Source organism: Thalassophryne amazonica, chromosome 1 (genome assembly GCF_902500255.1).
Source record: "Thalassophryne amazonica chromosome 1, fThaAma1.1, whole genome shotgun sequence".
Lineage (NCBI taxonomy): Eukaryota > Metazoa > Chordata > Actinopteri > Batrachoidiformes > Batrachoididae > Thalassophryne > Thalassophryne amazonica.
This window is the reverse complement of record NC_047103.1, coordinates 62,896,707-62,919,621: the sequence shown is the minus strand read 5'-3', so window position 1 is coordinate 62,919,621 and position 22,915 is coordinate 62,896,707. Positions and strand designations below refer to the sequence as shown.

Here is a 22,915-nt window from a genome sequence, read left to right as displayed (position 1 = left end):
TAAACCAGAAAATAGAATATTGCAGTAGTCCAAGCTAGAAGAGATGAACGCATGGATCAGGGTCTCAGCATCAGCCATACACAGGATGGGATGTCTCACTGGACCAAGAACCATCATTTCAGTCTTTTCAGAGTTTAAAAGTAGGAAGTTTCTAGACATCTAACCTCTCACTGCTGCAAGGCAGTCTTCTAAGGATTTTATGTGAACGAGATTACCAGCAGTTATCGGCATATATAACTGAGTATCATCTGCATAGCAGTGAAAGGTAATCCCAAAACGTCGCAATATGTGCCCAAGGGGTGCTATATAAAGGGAGAAAAGCAGGGGGCCTAAGACAGACCCCTGCAGAACCCCAAATTTTGTTGGGAAGGTGTCGTAACACGGACCCACAACAGGGGGCGCAAATGAACGGACAATGGATAAGAAAAGGAGTAACAATTTAATGTTGTGAAAGAACACAACGGAATACAAACAAGAATAATGATGCCAATTGTACACAGGAGGACTGTGGGCAGGCTTGAAGATAGGAGACCTCGGATGAACGAAGAGCCGGGGCCCACACCGCTTCCACCACCAACGGCCTGAAGAACACCGAAGCCGCCAAGCCCTGAGTCCCCAGGTGGTCTCTGTCCTCCGTTGTCGGCCCTGGTACTGCTGGCAGACAAGAAACAGAAGGTGGTGAGTGTGAGTCCTCACACCCAGCAACCTTTACAATTAATTCCTCCGGGAGGGATAACCTCCACACTCCAGGTACGTCTTTACTCGTGCAGCTCCCGTTTGTCCCTCTTCTGGGTCTTCACGGGCACGCGACTGCACACAGAACAATATTAGATAATCAGTAATCACAGCAGAGAAGATTACCTCTTAGTAGTAGAAGATCTCTCGGCGAGGAGGTGAGTTGCCGTCCGGCCTTTATGGTGATGGTGATGAGATGAATGAGTGACAGCTGGTGCTGAGGATGAGTGACAGCTGTCACTCCCAGTGGCTCCGGCGCCCTCTTGTGCTTGAAGCCCGCACTCCAAGCAGGGCGCCATCTGGTGGTGGTGGGCCAGCAGTACCTCCTCTTCAGCGGCCCACACAACAGGACCCCCCCCTCAACGGGCGCCTCCTGGCACCCGACCAGGCTTGTCCGGGTGTCGGTGGTGGAAATCGACCAGAAGGGCCGGGTCCAGGATGAAGCTCCTCTTCACCCAGGAGCGTTCTTCGGGTCCGTAACCCTCCCAGTCCACCAAGTACTGAAAACCCCGGCCCTTCCGACGGACGTCCAGGAGCCGACGAACAGTCCATGCCGGCTCCCCGTCGATGATCCGGGCAGGAGGTGGGTCGGGTCCAGGGGTGCAGAGTGGTGAGGTGTGGTATGGCTTGAGTTTAGAGACATGAAAAACCGGATGGATCCGCAGTGAAGCCGGGAGTGTCAGCTTCACTGCGGCCGGACTGAGGATTTTGGCGATGGGGAATGGCCCAATGAAACGGTCCTTTAGTTTTTGGGATGTCACCTGGAGCGGGATGTCCTTGGTGGATAACCACACCTCCTGCCCCGGTTGGTATGCAGGGGCCGGGGAACGCCGGCGATCTGCATGGGTCTTGGCCCTCGTCCGGGCCCGCAACAGGGCAGAGCGGGCGGTCCGCCACACCCGGCGGCACCTCCGCAGGTGGGCCTGGACCGAGGGTACCCCGACCTCTCCCTCCACAAGTGGGAATAATGGGGGCTGGTAGCCCAGACACGCTTCAAAAGGGGAGAGGCCGGTGGCAGATGATACTTGGCTGTTGTGAGCGTACTCGATCCAGGCCAGATGGTTACTCCAGGCCGCCGGATGCGCGGAGGTGACACAGCGAAGGGCCTGTTCTAGGTCCTGGTTCGCCCGCTCTGCCTGGCCGTTCGTCTGTGGGTGATACCCGGACGAGAGACGTACGGTGGCCCCCAGCTCCTTACAAAAACTCCTCCAGACCTGCGAGGAGAACTGGGGACCACGATCCGAGACGATGTCCGATGTCTTGTGATGGTCCGCCTTGCCCCTGGCACAGGTGGTACAGGCCTAGACGTAGTCCCGGACGTCAGCTTCCAGTGACGCCCACCAGAAGCGCTGCTGGACTACTGCCACGGTCCTACGCACTCCGGGATGACAGGAGAGCTTGGATCCGTGGCAGAAGTCCAAGACGGCAGCCCTAGCCTCTGGTGGGACGTAAAGTTTGTTCTTCGGACCGTCTCCCGGGTCCGGTTCCTTGCCTGGGCCTCCCGGACGGTTTCCTCCACGTCCCAGGTGAGGGTGGCCACGACAGTGGACTCGGGAAGGATGGTGTCGATGGGGTCCGACAACTCGGCCTTGGCCTCCTCTTCGTGCACCCGGGACAGTGCATCGGATCGTTGATTCCTGGTCCCGGGGCGGTATGTGATCCGGAAGTCAAAGCGCGCGAAGAACAGGGACCAGCGGGCTTGCCTGGGGTTCAGCCGCTTGGCGGTCCGGATGTACTCCAGGTTCCGGTGGTCCGTAAAAACCGTGAAAGGCCCCGTAGCTCCCTCCAACAGGTGTCTCCACTCTTCCAGAGCCTCCTTCACCGCGAGGAGTTCTCGATTGCCCACGTCATAATTCCGCTCAGCGGGGGTCAACCTGCGGGAATAGTAGGCACAAGGATGGAGAACCTTATCGGACTCCCCGCTCTGGGACAGCACGGCTCCTATTCCTGAGTCTGAGGCGTCCACCTCCACTACAAACTGGCGAGTAGGATCAGGCTGCACCAGAACTGGCGCAGACGAAAATCGGCGTTTCAACTCCTTAAACGCGGCCTCGCACCGGTCCGACCAGGTGAAGGGGACTTTAGTGGAGGTCAGGGCGGTCAGGGGGCTAACAACCTGACTGTAACCCTTAATGAACCTCCTGTAGAAGTTTGCAAAGCCGAGGAACTGTTGCAGCTTCCTACGGCTTTTTGGTTGGGGCCAATCCCTCACCGCCGCAACCTTGGCCGGATCCGGGGTGACGGAGTTAGAGGAGATAATAAACCCCAGGAAGGACAAAGAAGTGCGGTGAAACTCACACTTCTCGCCCTTCACAAACAACCGGTTTTCTAACAACCGCTGTAGGACCTGACGTACATGCCGGACATGGGTCTCAGGGTCCGGGGAAAAGATGAGTATATCATCCAGATATACGAAGACAAACTGATGCAGGAAGTCCCGCAAGACGTCGTTAACCAATGCTTGGAACGTCGCGGGCGCATTGGTGAGACCAAACGGCATGACCAGGTACTCAAAATGACCTAACGGGGTGTTAAATGCCGTCTTCCATTCGTCTCCCTTCCGGATCCGAACTAGGTGGTACACATTCCTAAGATCAAGTTTGGTGAATATTTTGGCTCCATGCAGGGGTGTGAACACCGAATCCAAGAGGGGCAATGGGTATCGATTGCGAACCGTGATCTCGTTCAACCCCCTGTAATCGATGCATGGACGGAGTCCGCCGTCTTTCTTGCCCACAAAAAAGAAACCAGCACCCATCGGGGAGGTGGAGTTCCGGATCAACCCGGCGGCCAAGGAGTCCCGGATGTAGGTCTCCATTGATTCGCGTTCCGGACGTGAGAGGTTGTACAGTCTACTGGACGGGTACTCAACGTCCGGAATCAAATCAATGGCACAATCGTATGGTCGGTGCGGAGGAAGAGTGAGTGCCAGATCTTTGCTGAAGACGTCAGCCAGATCATGGTACTCCACTGGCACCGCCGTCAGATTGGGAGGGATTTTAACCTCCTCCTTAGCCGTGATCCCGGGAGGAACCGAGGATCCTAAACACTCCCGGTGGCAGGTTTCGCTCCACTGCACCACGGCCCCAGACGGCCAATCGATCCGGGGATTGTGCTTCACCATCCAAGGAAAACCCAAAATCACTCGGGAGGTAGAAGGTGTCACGTAAAACACGATCTCCTCCCGGTGATTCCCAGACACAACCAGGGTCACGGGCTGGGTCCAGTGTGTGATTAACGGGAGTAGAGTGCCATCTAGTGCCCGTACCTTCAAAGGCGAAGGCAGAGCCACTAGAGGGAGCCCCACTTCCTTTGCCCATCTGCTATCCAACAGATTCCCTTCGGACCCCGTGTCCACCAGTGCTGGGGCGTGAAGGGTTAAATCCCCACTCAGGATTATCACTGGGATTCGTGCTGATTTGCGGGGTTTCCCCGTGTACATGTTATGGCCCACCCTTAGCCCAGTTTCTAAGGACGGGCATTGGTGTTTGACCGTTTGGGGCAGTCTTTTAACATGTGTTCACATGAGCCACAGTAAAAACATTCCCCGCGGGCCAGTCTCCTTTGTCTGATATCAGAGCTCACTTTGGCCCTGCTCGTGTCCATGGCTTCGTCAGCAGGGGGAGCTGTAGCCACACGGAGCCCACTGGCAATGGAGCGTGGGGACGACGTCACCCTTTCAGACCCGGAAGAGAGAGGGACGGCTTGTGCCCGGCCACGCCCCCCGGCCTGCTCCCGACGGTGTTCATTCAAGCGGTTGTCTAAGCGTATAACCAGAGTGACAAGCCCGTCGAAATCCTGCGGTTCGTCCTTAGCCAGTAAATGCTCCTTCAGTACTGGAGACAGTCCGCTTATGAAGGCAGCGCGGAGCGCAATGTCATTCCAACCCGACCTCGCAGCCGCGATGCGGAAGTCGACAGCGTAATCAGCTGCGCTCCGACGCCCCTGTCTCAGTGACAGCAGCACGGTCGAGGCGGTCTCGCCTCTGTTGGGATGATCAAACACATGTTTGAATTCCCGTCAGGAGCCATGACTTCTGTTCCCAGAGCGCTGTAGCCCAAGCGCGTGCCTCACCTCGAAGCAGATTAATTACATAAGCCACCCGGGTGGCGTCTGATGCGTACATAACTGGACGCTGTGCAAAAACGAGTGAACACTGCATTAGGAAGTCTGCGCACGTTTCCACACAGCCTCCGTACGGTTCGGGAGGACTTATGTAAGCTACAGGGGACGGTGGGGGGGGTAGTTGAACGGCCAGTGGAACATCTACATTAGGCCCCGGGCCAGCAGGAGGAGACACTGCAGCGACGCTCGACTCGCGTGCTTCCACTCTGGCGGTGAGAGCCTCCATCCTCTGATTGAGGATTGCATTTTGCTCGGTTACCAGCTGTAACTGAGCAGTGAAAGCGGTAAGGATTTGCTGCAGATCACTTACCACGCCTCCTGCTGACGCCTGCGCTCCTTGTTCTCCCATTGGCTGTTCAAGCTGTGGTTGACGCCCCTCGGGATCCATGACGAATGGCCGAGAGATCCTGTTGGGAAGGTGTCGTAACACGGACCCACAACAGGGGGCGCAAATGAACGGACAATGGATAAGAAAAGGAGTAACAATTTAATGTTGTGAAAGAACACAACGGAATACAAACAAGAATAATGATGCCAATTGTACACAGGAGGACTGTGGGCAGGCTTGAAGATAGGAGACCTCGGATGAACGAAGAGCCGGGGCCCACACCGCTTCCACCACCAACGGCCTGAAGAACACCGAAGCCGCCAAGCCCTGAGTCCCCAGGTGGTCTCTGTCCTCCGTTGTCGGCCCTGGTACTGCTGGCAGACAAGAAACAGAAGGTGGTGAGTGTGAGTCCTCACACCCAGCAACCTTTACAATTAATTCCTCCGGGAGGGATAACCTCCACCTCCAGGTACGTCTTTACTCGTGCAGCTCCCGTTTGTCCCTCTTCTGGGTCTTCACGGGCACGCGACTGCACACAGAACAATATTAGATAATCAGTAATCACAGCAGAGAAGATTACCTCTTAGTAGTAGAAGATCTCTCGGCGAGGAGGTGGAGTTGCCGTCCGGCCATTATGGTGATGGTGATGAGATGAATGAGTGACAGCTGGTGCTGAGGATGAGTGACAGCTGTCACTCCCAGTGGCTCCGGCGCCCTCTTGTGCTTGAAGCCCGCACTCCAAGCAGGGCACCATCTGGTGGTGGTGGGCCAGCAGTACCTCCTCTTCAGCGGCCCACACAACAAATTTCATGTCACTAAGGTTAGAGGTAGTGTTACTGTACAAAACACAGTGAGAACGACTGGTCAAGTATGACATCAGCCATGCAAGGGCAGTAATCCCAAAATGATTTTCCAGCCTATCAAGTAGAATATGATAATCCACTGTATCAAATGCAGCACTGAGATCTAACAGCAGCAGAACCATAGTGGTGTCCGAATCCATTGTAAGCAGAAGATCATTCACCACTTTAGTGAGAGCCGTCTCTATGGAATGATATTTTCTAAAAGCAGACTGCAGTGGCTCAAAGAGATTATTCTCAGTAAGGCAGTCTATGAGCTGCCGTGACACCACTTTTTCACGAATTTTATAGCAAAATGATAGATTTGATATCGGCCGATAGTTTTTCAATACACTAGGGTCAAGATTAGGTTTCTTAAGTAATGGTTTAATCACTGCAGATTTGAAACGTTTAGGAACAGATCCAGAAGTTAAAGAAAGATTAATAATTTCCAGCACAATCGGCCCAAGAGTGGGCCACAGGTCCTTAAACAGTTTTGTTAGTATAGGATCAAATAAACAGGTTGTGCTTTTTGTTGACCTTATGAGTTTTGTCAGCATATCTAGAGAGATACTATCAAATTCTGTAAATCTAGGTAATACCTCAGTAGTGGCACCCACCTCAATAGCAGGGTGTAGTGGCTGGGTTAAGGCATGCTGGGATATGTTCAACCTAATGTCATCTATTTTCTTCTCAAAGTAATCTAGGAAATGGGTATGGACCATGAAACACCCCAGTAGATATCAGTGTGGACCTAGATTTAGGGGCAGTACCAAGAAAAAAATTTAAATTTTGTCAACATTGTGAGGTTTGACTTTTTATTTATTTATGCATTTTTATCAGTTTCTTGTGAAAAACATGTTAATTTCTATTGATAATATGTATTTTTGTTGTTATGTGGATAATGTTGTGGATTCAGTGAAATCAGAACAATACCATTGTATCATACTGAATTGCAGCTTCGTATATTCTATTTAAGTTTTTGGTATAAATTTTTTGCATCATGTTGAATCGCATCGTATCGTAGTGTGAGGAATTGAATCGACATCAAATACATATCAAAATGCATTGAATCGGGAACAAGGGTGAATCGTATTTCATCGTATCGTCAGTGTCGTCATGTATCGCTATATGTATCATATCGCTGGTAGTGTATCGAATCATTGTCAGTGATGAGATTCACATGCCTAATACCAAGCATCCTCCAGACACCAGTATCAGAGACATCTAGTCATCACCTTAAGTATCGGTACAGTAAGACAGGAAGCACCAGGACCGTACAGACTTGGATCTTCCTCATCACCAAGCACATCTGTCTGTTGACCTTGTGACTCCATAATCTATTGCCAGATATCTGTTGACATCAAATGTCAAGGACACAGAGACATGAATATCAATGTTGAGATAACTGAATTTCTCTGCGTTTGTCACTTTCACCATGTAAAGATACACTTTTGATGGCCGAATCCAGGAAGTCATTGAAAGCTTGAGTCTTAGTATGGGTGGTCAATAACACTTTCAAATAAGTCAAAAGCAGAAAATACAGAAAGCAGTCACAAATCCAAAAATAACTGCATCAATTCAGCAACAGGTAATTTTTTTTCCAGATGTTAGTGCTTCCGTTGTGTTTTTGTAGCTTTGCCAAATGTCTGTCTTTTTTTGGGTGCATTGGCTGAATTTAGAGCAAACAAAATAGCCCATGAGAAATGCAGAGAAATCAGCAACCTTATAAAAGTACAGCTGATGGGGATTTTAAAAAAACCCTGTGGATTAAAGGCGATGCTTTGTCCGGACCCCTTACTGTCAGTGTATGGAATTATTTGAAATTTGTAACACTCTGAAGCACTGCTGTCATTCTGGTTTTTGCTGTTGTTTTTTTGTTATATATTTCAGGTTTTCTGGCTGTGGATGCTTGCTGATACGACAGTGGTCATTTGGGACTAATGGTGGCGCATGTCCAAATACCATTGGATTTATAATATCACTGTCTCCCCCACGGCAGGAGGGGTGTTGTTTGGATCAGTGCCACTGATACTGGCACCACTGTGTCCTCTTTTTGTATTTGGAATGCAGGGGAGGGGTCATTTGGTTGGTATCTTCCTAATTAATGCGGATTGAAATTTTCAGTGACGCCATAGGAGAAGTAGAAGGACGTCCTGCCTCGGGGAGTCATTACCAATGCAACACCCCGAGGACAGAGAGTCACATATGGACCTCTTTGTCTGTACGTTTTCCATATTAATTCACTATCATTAGGCATATAGTGTTGCCTCACTCCTCAACTACTGACATTGTGAGAAACAATAGCATAATTATGCACGTGTTTGCCTGTGTGGGTACGTGTACATGCATTTATTTGCATGTGTGTCTTGTTTGGCTCCAAAGTGATACATGAAGCTGCTGCGTTGTCCCTCCAATCAGTGCTCCTGGGCTCCCCCTCTCTGCTTCTACAGGAAATTAATAGGCGGCTACCACTGATGCGTTAAATTGCTTCGCGTTGGGCATTGCAGACAACTGGATTATTTATTCTTTATAGTTTCCATATTAGAGAAACTGCCTTCTGCTTTGCTATTGTTTTTAAATGGGATCTTGTTTCCCAGAGTAGCATTAAGAGATGCTGCATATAATCGCTTCAAACAGACACATGGTTACTGTGATAGTCTTCTATCTTGCAAAGCTTGATTGGAAATTTTGCCTTTTGCTGTCTTTATAAATCAGTCTTTCAATAAAATCATGACCATAAAACGAAAATAAACATACAACTCATGGTTACCCAATTACATTTTCCTACAAATACACAATAAAATTGTACTCCAGCGGCCCACTTTATTCATAGGCTGTGTCTCAGTTCAGGGGTTGCCTTCTTTGAAGGCTGCATTCTACTAAGATTTGACCCTCCTAGACTGCAGAGGCCGAACCAACCATTCTGAAATGACATTCCAGCCCAGGGAGCATTTTTCAATTGTGTCGTGCATTTATCCCTGGCCTACCACCTGTCGCATAGCAATCTTGACAGCTGTATATCACAAGCTAGCATAGTGGGCATAACCCATAGCCAATGTTGCCACAGTTATGTTGAAAAGTTACTTTATTAGTTACTTTTAACAGTTACATTTTACAGTTATTTCATACACTTACTTCATTAACAGCTGCGGACAACTTGTCAGCAGCTGCTGAATGTAACTAATAAAGTAACTAGTAATCTAACCTGGTTATTTTTAAGATTGAGTACTCAGAAAAGTAACTATTATTTACTTTGCTGATTAGTTACTTTACTGATTACTCAATCTTAAGAGTAACCAAGTTAGATTACTAGTTACCTTAATAGTTACATCACTTATTACTTACAAGTTGATGGCAGCTGCTAATAACATAACTGCATGAAGCTGCTAATGAAGTAGCTGTATGAAGTAACTAAAAAGTAACTAATAAAGTAACTTTCAAAGTAACTGTGGCAACACTGCCCATAGTTTAGTAATCACTTTTCGATATGTATTTACACTTAGAAACATTATTTATAATTGCACATATGGAGCCCAAAATTACCCTTTAGTTGATTTTTTTTTTAATTTGCAAAAAAAAAAAAAAAAAAAAAATTCTTGTGGGGAAAAATAAAAATTTCTTGCAATACCTTTTGGGATTGTTTTGGATTGTTTTGGTAAGTGTGCTGTGCTGTTAATATTCCTGATAACAGGGTATAATGATTACTAACAACCTATTTGGCAGTTCAGTTGTGTTTCAGGTCCAACATCCACCAAAACTGACCTGCTGCCCATTTGCTGCATAACAGTATTTAGTGCTGCAACCAGGGTGCAACGTACTGCTGCAGAGTTAGTGGAAAAGTCCGTGGACTTCAATAGTGTCTACCAGCTCTGTACACATATCACAAATGCAACAGACCACAGACGGACACTACCTTTTCATTACATGCAGTAACTGCAATTGAATGATTTTTGGAAAATACACACAACACGAACGAAAATATTAAGTTTAAAAAAAAATCTCATTCTTACACCATCTAGGCCAGTATACCATGGCGGCCTACATTTAATATAGCTGTTATCGAGTTTAATTCCAGATTAACCACAGTGGATCTGGAAAGGTCTTCTACTGGACTGAAAATGTTTCATTTTCACATCAATTCTGCTTTAAACTTCAAGACTTCACATTTTCTCAATAGACTGTTGCAGGAATCCTCCATGAAGAAAAATGCATGCTGAAATTTAAAATCTGGTTAGGCTGTTTTCCAAAAATGTAACCATATGTGATATGAGCTAACAAGCTACTCATTGAAATGTGTTTTGTTTGACAGTATTTTCTCTAATAATCAGTACCGAGGTGGCCCGCTCTCTTTTACCATGTACTGCGGAGATCCTGCTGTTTCACCTTCCAGTGGAGCACCTCCTCCCCTCCCTTGGACCACTGTCAGCAGGAATCTCCTTCAAACCCTCGCTGCTGCCTGGCCGGGCATCGCCTCACGCTGCCTCTGCACATATGCATGTCATGTGGCGTCAGCACCAAGGTGCCCCGTGATGTTATGGGGCCTGATGGTAGCATATTCCCCACTGATAGCAGTGATTGCTACGCTCAGGTGTAGCCGTGAGTGTGCGCCCTTTGAGCCTGCCCTTCATGTTACAGGTCTACGCCCAAGCTGACTGGTTTGCCTCTTGCACCTCTGTGACTCCGCAGTGAGGATTCAAAATGGCAGCTGTAGGTTTATGAGGCCGGTGACTCTTCTCCCTGGTTCTCCATGCTCTATTTCACCTGCTTCTCGCTTCTCATGCCCCCATTTCTTCACCGTTCTCCTCCTAACCCTCCTGTTTTTCCATGTGGCTGAGCATGGAATAGAAAGGGGGTGACTCACATACTGAGGCCGGCGTATAGAGGATCACCAGAGCGCTGCTGCTCTGTTTTGCATCCTCCAGTTCAATTATGTGAATGCCTGGTGGGGAAGGATGTAAATGGGTGCAGAGTGCAGAAAGACAGTTTAAGTGCATATAAAAACTCTTTTGCCAGAAACTGCTGTAATTCCTGATTGTTTATTCCAAGATGCAAAATCAAGATCTATTAGCGTTATGACAAATCCTCGCTGCAAAGACGACACGTTACAGAGCCTGACTTTACAACAAAAATAAACATGCTTATAGCCCGGTACAAAAAACAGTTTTGGTCTCTGGTTTCTCCCTTCATTACTGTGCAGGGGTGGGATTTTTAAAAAATAATACATCAGTTTAAGCTATCTTAAGCCATAAAGGTATGAATAAGTCGGGGTGTGGCCAGTTTGATTAATAATGTGACAGTGAAATGATTCTGGGTCCCGCTAGCAGCGGTTGCTAGCTGTTGTGACCTCAACCATGTTTGTGCTTTCTGAGCATTTCAGTGCAAATGTCTAAGATCATACAGCTTGCTGTCCACTTAATTATACTAACAGACCAACAGAAGTCAGTGTTCCAGTATTTCTACTGAGTGAAATATAGGTTATTTAATTTGAATGTTAGCATCATATTAGCACTATTTAATGGGTATTCTGGTGACATTAGCTCTACTGATGGTACAACAGTTGCTCTACCAATATGCGGCCATAGTTTTTAATACCTGCACCCACGCCATCCTGTATAAAAACCACAGCACAGTCCAAAAACATGCATCAAATTAACCTGTTAGCCTTAGCTTCACTTGTTTTGATAACTGCAAGAAGGGGTTTGTGTGTGTGTTTGGGCTTCATTCTTGTCACGCAGGTAATGACAATCTTCTACTTGATCCATTTTTGTAATGCCAGACAGTTAGGCGGATGTCTGGCACTAAGATTGCACCATTTGCCATTTGTCCATTGTATATACAATCTATAAGGTAGACCAACAGATGATGATGTCATTAATAGTTAATTGGTTGGAAGAAGGGAATGCTGGATCATTTATAGCCACATACAAACTTACAAACTAATCCATATCTATGACAGAAACAAGTAAAATCAACAAGTTGCAATGCAAAGTCAGCAATAACAATTATACGAGGTCTGTGAGAAAACTATCCGACCTTTTTATTTTTTTCAAAAACTACATGGATTTGAATCATGTGCGCTTGCATCAGACAAGCTTGAACCTTCGTGCGCATGCGTGAGTTTTTTCACGCCTGTTGGTTGCGTCATTTGCCTGTGGGCAGGCTTTGAGTGAGCACTGGTCCACCCCCCTCGTCGGATTTTTATTGTCAGTGAAATGGCTGAGAGGCTGCCGCTTTGCTCCATGATTTTTTTTTCAGAAACTGTTAGAGACAGCCAGTTGGAAACCATTCGAAAGATTCAGATGGATTTCGGTGAAGATTCTGTCAGCGTCACACGGATTAAGGAGTGTTAAAACCTTTTTAAAGACGGCCCACAGCGGCGGAGGGCGCGCGGCGCACCGAGCGGCCATCGACAGGCTGGAACGACCAGATCATTTCTAAACTGAACGCTGTGTTGATCCGGGACATCGTGTGACTACCACAGAAATGGCAAGAGAGCTGGACATAGCACTTTTGTGGCACATTCCACTGTTACAGGAGATTTTGTAATGAAAGACGTGCGGAGGATTTCGCGCGTTGGCACGGAGCCGCTCATTGCACGCAACAAAAAAAAAAACACCTCTGTGTTGGAAACCATTCAAAAGATTCAGACGGCTTTTGATGGCTTTTCAGTCGAGTGAGTATCCGAGAAATTAACAGCTGGGCAAGTTCCAACTTGTGCTGTGAGACTTCCAACACGGAGGTGTTGTTTGTCCAGCAGCTGTGAGCGGCTGCGTCCCGACGCGCGAATCCGTCCGCACGTCTTTCATTGCAAAATCTCCTTTAACAGTGGAATGTGCCGATAAAGTGCTGATCCTGACCTCTTCTGAAACTTCTCTGCTAGTCACACGACGTCCTGCATCAACAGAGCCTTAAATTTGGAAGTGATCTGCTCGTTCCAGCCTGTCAATGGCCGCTCGGGGCGCGTTGCGCCCTCCGCCGCCGTGGGCCGTTTTAAATCCAGTTTTAATGGTCCTTAATCCGTGTGATACCGACAGAATCTTCACCGAAATCCATCTGAATCTTTCGAATGGTTTCCAACTGGCTGTCTCTAACAGTTTCTGGAAAAAAATTCATGGAGCAAAGCGGCACCCTCTCAGCCATTTCACTGACAATAAAAATCCGACGAAGGGGGTGGACCAGTGCTCACTCAAAGCTTGCCCACAGGCGAATGACGCAACCGACAGGCGTGAAAAAAAACTCACGCATGCGCACAAAGGTTCAAGCTTGTCTGATGCAAGCGCACATGATTCAAATCCATATAGTTTTTGAAAAAATGAAAAGGTCGGATACTTTTCTCACAGACCTTGTATATATATATATATATATATATATATATATATATATATATATATATATATATATATATATATATATATATACACTCAACAAAAATATAAATGCAACACTTTTGGTTTTGCTCCCATTTTGTATGAGATGAACTCATAGATCTAAAACTTTTTCCACATACACAATATCACCATTTCCCTCAAATATTGTTCACAAACCAGTCTAAATCTGTGATAGTGAGCACTTCTCCTTTGCTGAGATAATCCATCCCACCTCACAGGTGTGCCATATCAAGATGCTGATTAGACACCATGATTAGTGCACAGGTGTGCCTTAGACTGCCCACAATAAAAAGCCACTCTGAAAGGTGCAGTTTTATCACACAGCACAATGCCACAGATGTCACAAGATTTGAGGGAGTGTGCAATTGGCATGCTGACAGCAGGAATGTCAACCAGAGCTGTTGCTCGTGTATTGAATGTTCATTTCTCTACCATAAGCCGTCTCCAAAGGCGTTTCAGAGAATTTGGCAGTACATCCAACCAGCCTCACAACCGCAGACCACGTGTAATCACACCAGCCCAGGACCTCCACATCCAGCATGTTCACCTCCAAGATCGTCTGAGACCAGCCACTCAGACAGCTGCTGAAACAATCGGTTTGCATAACCAAAGAATTTCTGCACAAACTGTCAGAAACCATCTCAGGGAAGCTCATCTGCATGCTCGTCGTCCTCATCGGGGTCTCGACCTGACTCCAGTTCGTCGTCGTAACTGACTTGAGTGGGCAAATGCTCACATTCACTGGCGTTTGGCACGTTGGAGAGGTGTTCTCTTCACGGATGAATCCCGGTTCACACTGTTCAGGGCAGATGGCAGACAGCGTGTGTGGCGTTGTGTGGGTGAGCGGTTTTCTGATGTCAATGTTGTGGATCGAGTGGCCCATGGCGGCGGTGGGGTTATGGTATGGGCAGGCATCTGTTATGGACAAAGAACACAGGTGCATTTTATTGATGGCATTTTGAATGCACAGAGATACCGTGACGAGATCCTGAGGCCCATTGTAGTGCCATCCAAGAACATCACCTCATGTTGCAGTAGGATAATGCACGGCCCCATGTTGCAAGGATCTGTACACAATTCTTGGAAGCTGAAAATGTCCCAGTTCTTGCATGGCCGGCATACTCACCGGACATGTCACCCATTGAGCATGTTTGGGATGCTCTGGACCGGCGTATACAACAGCGTGTACAAGTTCCTGCCAATATCCAGCAACTACGCACAGCCATTGATGAGGAGTGGACCAACATTCCACAGGCCACAATTGACAACCTGATCAACTGTATGCGAAGGAGATGTGTTACACTGCATGAGGCAAATGGTGGTCACACCAGATACTGACTGGTATCCCCCCCAGTAAAACCAAACTGCACCTTTCAGAGTGGCCTTTTATTGTGGACAGTCTAAGGCACACCTGTGCACTAATCATGGTGTCTAATCAGCATCTTGATATGGCACACCTGTGAGGTGGGATGGATTATCTCAGCAAAGGAGAAGTGCTCACTATCACAGATTTAGACTAGTTTGTGAAAAATATTTGAGGGAAATGGTGATATTGTGTATGTGGAAAAAGTTTTAGATCTTTGAGTTCATCTCATACAAAATGGGAGCAAAACCAAAAGTGTTGCGTTTATATTTTTGTTGAGTGTATATATATATATATATACAGTACATTCCTTTTAAGTGTGAAAGGAGAAGAAACATTGAAATGTCAAGATAAAATGAAGAAGCTAAACTCAAGCAAAACACAACTTGTGCCTGTTGTGTATACATAACTCTCCTTTCCCCCCAATGAAAAAAGATGTCCAGGCCAATTTTATGAAGGCTGCAAATTGGAAAATTGTTATTTTCCAATTCAACCATCAATCCTTTGTGATGTTTGTGGTTCAGACATCTAGAAATCTGTGCTTGAACCCACACTGTTCTTCCTCTGTTGTTGCATTGTAATCCTACAAAAACTGCAATCCATGTTATCTACTGTTTACCACACTTAGAAAGTCATATGTTAGCGCAGCCGCCCAAAGGTGAAGACAGTGAACAAATGCATCCTAGCAACAGTAATGTGGCATGTACTGTGACAATTGTATGGCCTGTGAAATTTCTTCATCATTGTCATTGCCCATGTCAGACCCCCGCACATGTATGAAATACAGTAACAGGAAGTGGAAGGTGCTGATGAGAGGTGTTGGAGGTCTTACAGACTTGTGCTGCATTCGGACACGTAGAACATTTGTTAACTGTTACATTTGTTTACTGTCATTTGCAAACATTTGTGAACATTCTGCTTGCCCTGAATGCAGCTTGGGAGACTCTCCGGCATTACTGCTGGGTCATTCTATCTGAAATCACCCAAATAATTCTCAGGTCACCCCTCAGCTTTATTCTGTCAATTTTATATGTTAATCACATTCCAAAGTTAGGGTAAAATGCCAAATATTAGGTCTGTATCTTGAAAAGCTTTGAAGTTACAAAGCTTCAAAGCTTTGGTGTAGAGTTGGGAAATTATTGCAGTTTTGGTGTAGAGTTGGGAAATGATGGCACTTTTGGTGTATCCAAAACGTTTGGTGTAGAGTTGGGAAATGATGGCACTTTTGGTGTATCCAAAACGTTTGGTGTAGAATTAGGAAATTATGGCACTTTTGGTGTATCCAAAAGTTGACCTGGCATGAGCAGTTTCAAAGCTGTGAGGCATATAGGGAGCTCATTATTAACATGTAAAGTTGGTAGAAAACACCGTTTTCACAATATGTGAAAAACTCAAAAAATTTCCAAAGGCTGTAACTTCATTTGTTTGCAGGATATAGACCTAATATTTGGCATTTCACCATAACTTTGTAATAGGAATAACACTTCAAACTGACAGAACAGAACTGAGGGGTGACCTGGGAGCCTCTGGGTGACTTGAGATGGAATGACCCTGCTTTCAATGTTGTGGGTACGTCATAGTGATCAGTGACTAGTTTAAAGTATCATTGCACATCAGTAAGGTCAACTAATCTCTACAACCCCTATTGTGAAGATGCAGTGATCATGTTTCCAGATAGACGAAATCCCACAACATTTCCATGTGAGGAGCTTTCCCACTTATATTAAAAACAGAGCTGAGTAATATTCAGTTAGCTTTGATTTAATATGACATTTAGTAGATTTTCCTCAAGCACAGCACAGACCAGGCTGCACCCACGAGACTCTTCTCCCATGGTGCACGGTTAACGTGCTGCATTTGTCCGGCACTCTGTAATTTACTGGATCTCATCTGTCCGGGCTTTGATTTATATATTGATTTGAAAAATAAATAAAAGTGATAGGAACCTGCATTGGGGTGTAATGATGGACTGTGTCGACATGCAGGAGTAGGGATATGAAACATTGGGAGGAAATTAGATATTATGCCCTCAAGACAACTGCAGCCAGCAGCACATTCATTATTGGCTGGATATTTATTATTAAGAATTCCTCTTCACGAGTGACTGCTGCAGAATATTTCAGTCCTTCTCCTTCTCCAAAAGCGTCTAGAAAAACAGTATGCGTGCACGAGCCTACAGTGCTGTATATATGGGTCTGCGTGTTTGCATGTGCTTGGGAACACATTTGCTTCCATGTTTGTAAGGGTCCAGGAACGCCGGTTTGCTGGAATCATTACACAGTGCCACAAGCTCTTTACGTGAAGCTGAAAAATACATGTCAGCTTTGTATAAAAGATTTGATATTGGTTATCCCATGCAAAAATCACACTCTCCAAGTCCATATTTCAGCCTGAGAAGAACACGTTCATAGAACAGCGAGATAGAAAAACAATAGACGGCTGTTAAATTTCTAAACCCTTTGCCAGGACTTCCGCCAGCATTGTGCGCTAATTTTAATCACAGCACAGTGAATCTCAAACAGCGGTATAGGAAAAGGGCTGCTGTCCAAGCCTCCAGAATTCTTATTTCATTTTTCCCCTCCCACCTCTCCGCTCTAATCCACTTCAATTATGTTTCCTCCCATTTCTCCTGATCACTTTACAGCTCAGCAGCACCTGTGCTAATTGTAGCAGCGATGATCACTGATATGTTTTGCATCCTTAAAGGAGTTTGAGAGGGGGGACGACAGATAAACATCTAGCCCCAGGGCTTTTTGGGAAGCGTGGCTCAGCTGAGCAGATGGCCATCATATTATATGAGGAGAGCTCCTCACACAGGCTGGGTGTGGGTGGGTGGATAGTAATGAGTCTGAGGTACAGGAGGAAAAGGGGGGGAGGGAGGGGGGGCTATGGCGGGGCAGGAAGGAAGGAAAGGAGAAAAGGAAGTGAAGGACAAAGGAGCTACAGATGGAATGTACATGGAAAAAGTACAGAAGGGATGAAAGAAGTAAGCAAGGCATTTGAACCTGTTACATTTGATTTAAGAAATAAATATCACCCAATTAATTTCCTTATTGATGTGGACGTGTTTCATACGTATACCTTATCACATGTCTGCTTATGTATCATGCTCTCTAACCCTAACCCTGGATCATGGTACAGGGCATGATACATAAACAGACATGTGATAAGATAGTTATCACATATTACAACAAAAATAAAGAACAAGAACCATATAATTATCGTCAACTCCATTTAATAACAACTCATTTACTCACTACACCAACAACGTTCATTCAACACTTGTGCTAATAATAAATAACACAGTAGGTCTGATCTATATAATTATCAAAATAGTTAAAGAATAATCATTGTGATTAACGCAGGTAAATCATGTAGATATGTAAATTATGGAATGTTCTTATGTCTCTCTATAAAGTCATGAGTGTCAAGACGTTCACGTATACGTAACGTCTTGATGTTTCACAACTTCAGTATGAGACTCAACTTGTAGAATTCTCCCTCGTAGGAAGGCTAAAATTCTCTCATCTTGATCAGACATCTTGTTTGAATGAAATGATCTGGATCCTGTATCAGGATCCTGCACTTGCCACCAGGGTAACACAAAATGAGGGTGTGTCATTGGTGGGGATGAGAAATGGGGGCCCCTGATTGGATGAAAAGCACAGCGATACAAAGCCTGGTATTTTCAATGTCTTTTTTTGTATCGCCCTGATTTTATTGGCAAAGTTTCCAGGGCAGTAAAATTGATAGGAAAAGTGTATAATTTATTAGCCCTACTTTTTCTTCTATCGCATGAGGGTTGGTTTAAGAGTATAGGGCAGATTTTGGTTGTAGTACGCGATAAAATTAGATCGCTGATCTTGTAATTCCGAGAAAAGATCTCATAATTATGAGATCTTGTAATTATGAGAAACGTTCTTTGGACCACATGACAATAAGCCTGTTAAAACAGCTGTCAATGTAATGTTCCTAATCCCAGAGGTTTTTTGTCAGCAGGACAATGATTATACCTCTTTCCTGTATTCTCAACACACTTGCTGTTGATGGTCGTCTACACCACACTCTGTGCCAGCACCTTCATTGACTATTGTTGAATTGATGGTACAAGTTCATCTGCTGGGATGTAGTACAAAGATCCAGAAAGCTGCACAAGGACTACCTCCCATAGTGTTTGAGACGAGACAACAATGGCTAATCTCATGGCATTTGCTAATTTTGAAGCAGATGAAATGTTCAAAATACCCATCTATTTGCATAGAATATGTTGAATGATGGTGACTGAAAGCTTTTGGATATTGCACTGAATTGGTGATACAAGATTCTTTACCTTTTATCATAGCTTTAACCCTGCTCAATGTTTCATAACTACTTCAGTTTCAACTAAAATAGTACAGTTTTTGTTGTCAGATTTTACAAATATTACAGAATTGGGGGTTAGTTTACTGATTTAAAGAAGGAAAGAACTATGATTACAGCTTTAGCCTGCAGGTGGAACCAGGAACAGCCTGTGTCAGACCTGAGGGCGAAGTTCAGTCATCACAGAGGTGATAAGGAGGTGAAGGTCTAGTGGTTAAGCATTGGGGTTGGTACAAGATGGTCCTCGGTTCAAACCTCAATCCTGACTGGAAAATCACTAAGGGCCCTTGGGCAAGGTCCTTAATCTCCAAGTTGCTCCCGGTGTGTAATGAGTGCCCTGCATGGCAACACCCTGACATCAGTGTGATTGTGAATGCGAGGCATCATTGTAAAGCGCTTTGAGTGTCTGAGGCTGATGGAAAAGAGCTATATAAATGCAGTCCATTTAGCATAACCACAGAGAGGTGGTTGTTAGTTGGTGTAACTTGAGAAGAGCGACTGCAGGTGCTTTGCTCCCACGAGGTTTTAATATCATGTGACATGGTGACATTCTGCAACAGTGGATGTCAAGCTAAATGTCTAACTCATGTGTTGTTTAAATTACATCTTGTATTACATTAAGATCTTGTCCACACAGAAATGGAACTTTCCCAATAGAGAGTTTTCATTTGACGTATCGGTCACGCGATTTTTGCACCCCGTGGCCATTTTGGATTACGGTGTGGTGGCAGCTGTGATACGCTATGTGCATTTGGCGAAAAATTGCAGAAGCTTCTACAATGGTCAACTTTTGTGCTGTCGTCATCTGTTCAAACAGGTGATAAAAATGAGGCAGGTTGGTCATTTTACAGGCTGCCAGCAGTTATGCATCGAGCAGTGGAGTGTTACGAGCTTTCTAAGTGGCGCAGAGAGAGCTGGCTCAGCAGAGTAGACAGAGCAGATCTGAGGGAAGCTTTAATATGGCCAGAACCAAGCAGACCACCCGTAAATCCACCAGAGGAAAAGCTCAGAGGAAACAGCTCGCTACCAAAGCTGTCCGGAAGACCGCTCCAGCTACCAATGTTGTGAAGAAGCCTCACCGTTACAGGCCCAGCACCGTGGCGCTGAGAGAGAGCCGCCGCAATCAGAAATCCACGGAGTTGCTGATCCGCAAGCTGCCTTTCCAGTGCCTGATGAGAGAAATCGCTCAGGATTTCAAGACCGACCTCCGCTTTCAGAGCCGTTGTGATGCTCTGCAGGAGGCCAGCAAGGCTGAACTGGTCGGCAGCTTGCGGATCAGCAGCTCGGTGGATTTGTGGTAGCGGCAGATCTCTCTCAGTGCCACGGTGCCAGGCCTGTAATGGCTTCTTCACACCAACAGTAACCGGAGCGCTCTTCTGTGCGACTTTGGTAGCCAGCTGCTTCCTCTGAGATTTTCCTCTGGTGGATTTATGGGCGGTCTGCTTGGTTCTGGCCATATTAAAGCTTACGCTGTGAAACTGCCAACCACTTCATTACATCGTCATTAAATTCACTATCCAGTATAACAAACGGATCCACTGAACCAACTGCTACACATCGATCACAATAAATAGCTTTACCTCGAGGGTTTAAAGGTTCGTAATAATTGTTCATTCTCTTCATTTTCTTTCATGCGCCAGCCACATAGTAATCCAAGATGGAGACGGTAACTGTCCCACAGCAAATCGGTCACATGATTGAAAACCCTCTCTGTACGATCTTTCACATGGTTGTATTCAAAAAGTGTTCCATAAACACGGCAGTTTCAAGAAATATCTGGATCCACACGAAACCACTGAAAACGACTGTAAATGGTGTAGTATATATGCGAGGCCTGTATGTGGTGCTGTAATGTTCCTACAAAAAAAAAAAAAAAAAAATGAAGCAGCAGCAGCAGAAGCAAGGAAGGACTTTACAAAGAGACACACTGATTAAATCTGAAGTCTTTTCATCTGACCTGCTGAGTCCTTTCAGCCAGATTCATCATCACAGCCTGACGAAAACATATCCAAATAAAACACTTTTGTTTTGGGAGACAATGCGTGAAAATGCTTTAATTCCTTATTGTGGAAATTGCTTGTGGAAAAAGTTAAATTACCCTGTTAACAACATATTGTTCATTATGAGTAGGAGATGCCGGTACACTCAGTGAGAAAATTAATTCTAAAAACATTTTTCTTGTTACATGGTGTCTTGCGACCGGCAGAGATTACACAGGTGGGGCTATGACATCACTTGTCCAAACAAAAATGCCAAGGTAGCTTTTTCAGATTTATCCACTCTGGGACCCGTTTTTAAAAAGTAGCATTTTCAGTCACCAAATACGGTGGTTTTGTGTGGAAGAAATGCCAAACCCTTTGTGGATATTCCTAAATGCATCTCTGTGTGGACAGGACCTAAATCAGTGCTATGGTGCCAGTTGAATGTGAGCTTCCTCACTTTTTGAGTAACTGAGTACAACACATACGAGGTCTATTAGAAAAGAAACCAACCTTTTTATTTTTTCAAAAACCATATGGATTTGAATCACGTGATTGCGTCAGACAAGCTTGAACCCTCGTGCGCATGCGTGAGTTTTTCCACACCTGTCGGTTGCGTCATTCGCCCGTGAGCAGGCTTTGAGTGAGGAGTGGTCCCGCCCCCTCGGCGGATTTTCATTGTCAGGAAATGGCGGAATGATTTGGGCTTTTTTTCCATCAGAATTTTTTCAGAAACTGTTAGAGACTGGCAGCTGGAAAACATTAGAAAAATTTATCTGGCTTTCGGTGAAAATTTTACAGGCTTCACAGAGAATAAAGACTGTTACTACAGCTTTATGGACGGCTTTAAGGATGCTCGGCGCGCCGCGCTCCGTGCCGCCATCGAGAGCCACAAACCACCGGATCATTTCTAAACGGATGGCTCTGTGGATCCGAGACCGTGTGCGAGGGGGGGCTAGATACAATCACAGTAGGTAATAGTGCGTGAGCCAGGGCACACACAGGACAGGACAGGCCACATACACAGTGCATCGGGAACTTTTTCCACATTTTGTTATGTTACAACCTTCTTCCAAAATGGAGTAAATTGATTTTTTTTTTTCCTTCAAAATTCTACTCGCAACACCCCATAATGACATCATGAAAAGGTTTGCTGCATTCATCTTTCCCTCAGTCCAGCCTAGTCTCCCTGTTCCTGCTGCTGAAAAGCATCCCCACAGCATGATGCTGCCACCACCATGCTTCACTGTAGGGATGGTGTCTGGTTTTCTCCAAACATGACACCTGGCATTCACACCAAAGAGTTCCATCTTTGTCTCATCATACCAGAGAATTTTGTTTCTCATTGTATTCAGAGTCCTTTAGGTGCATTTTGGGAAAATCCAGGTGAGCTACCATGTGCCTGAGCCGTGGCTTCCGTCTGGCCACTCTACCATACAGGCCTGATTGGTGCATTGCTGCAGAGATGGTTGTCCTTCTGGAAGGTTCTCCTCTCTCCACAGAGGAATACTGGAATTCTGACAGAGTAACCATCCAGTTCTTGGTCACCTCCCTGACTAAGGCCCTTCTACCCCAATAGCTCATTTTAGACAGGCGGCCAGTTCTAGGAAGAGTCCTGGTGGAACAGAAAATCAAAATGGATGATGGAGGTCACTGGGCTCATTGGGACCTTCAAAGCATCAGAAATGTTTCTGTACACTTCCCTAGCTGGCTTATAGGCTGCAAGAAATACAGAACAGGTGAGAGAAAAGGAAGGACAAGAAATACACCTTTCTGTTCTTAGTCTGTACATACTT

The 22,915-nt window shown here is 45.7% G+C and overlaps 1 long non-coding RNA gene across 1 annotated transcript; it reads left to right on the top strand.

Annotated features, from left to right (window-relative positions):
• Positions 1–2,052: 2,052 nt before the first annotated feature.
• On the top strand, positions 2,053–19,506 carry LOC117519615. Its single transcript, XR_004563375.1, has 3 exons — positions 2,053–2,065; positions 8,101–8,107; positions 19,378–19,506. It is a non-coding gene; the product is annotated as an uncharacterized LOC117519615 (long non-coding RNA).
• The last annotated feature ends 3,409 nt before the right edge of the window (positions 19,507–22,915 follow it).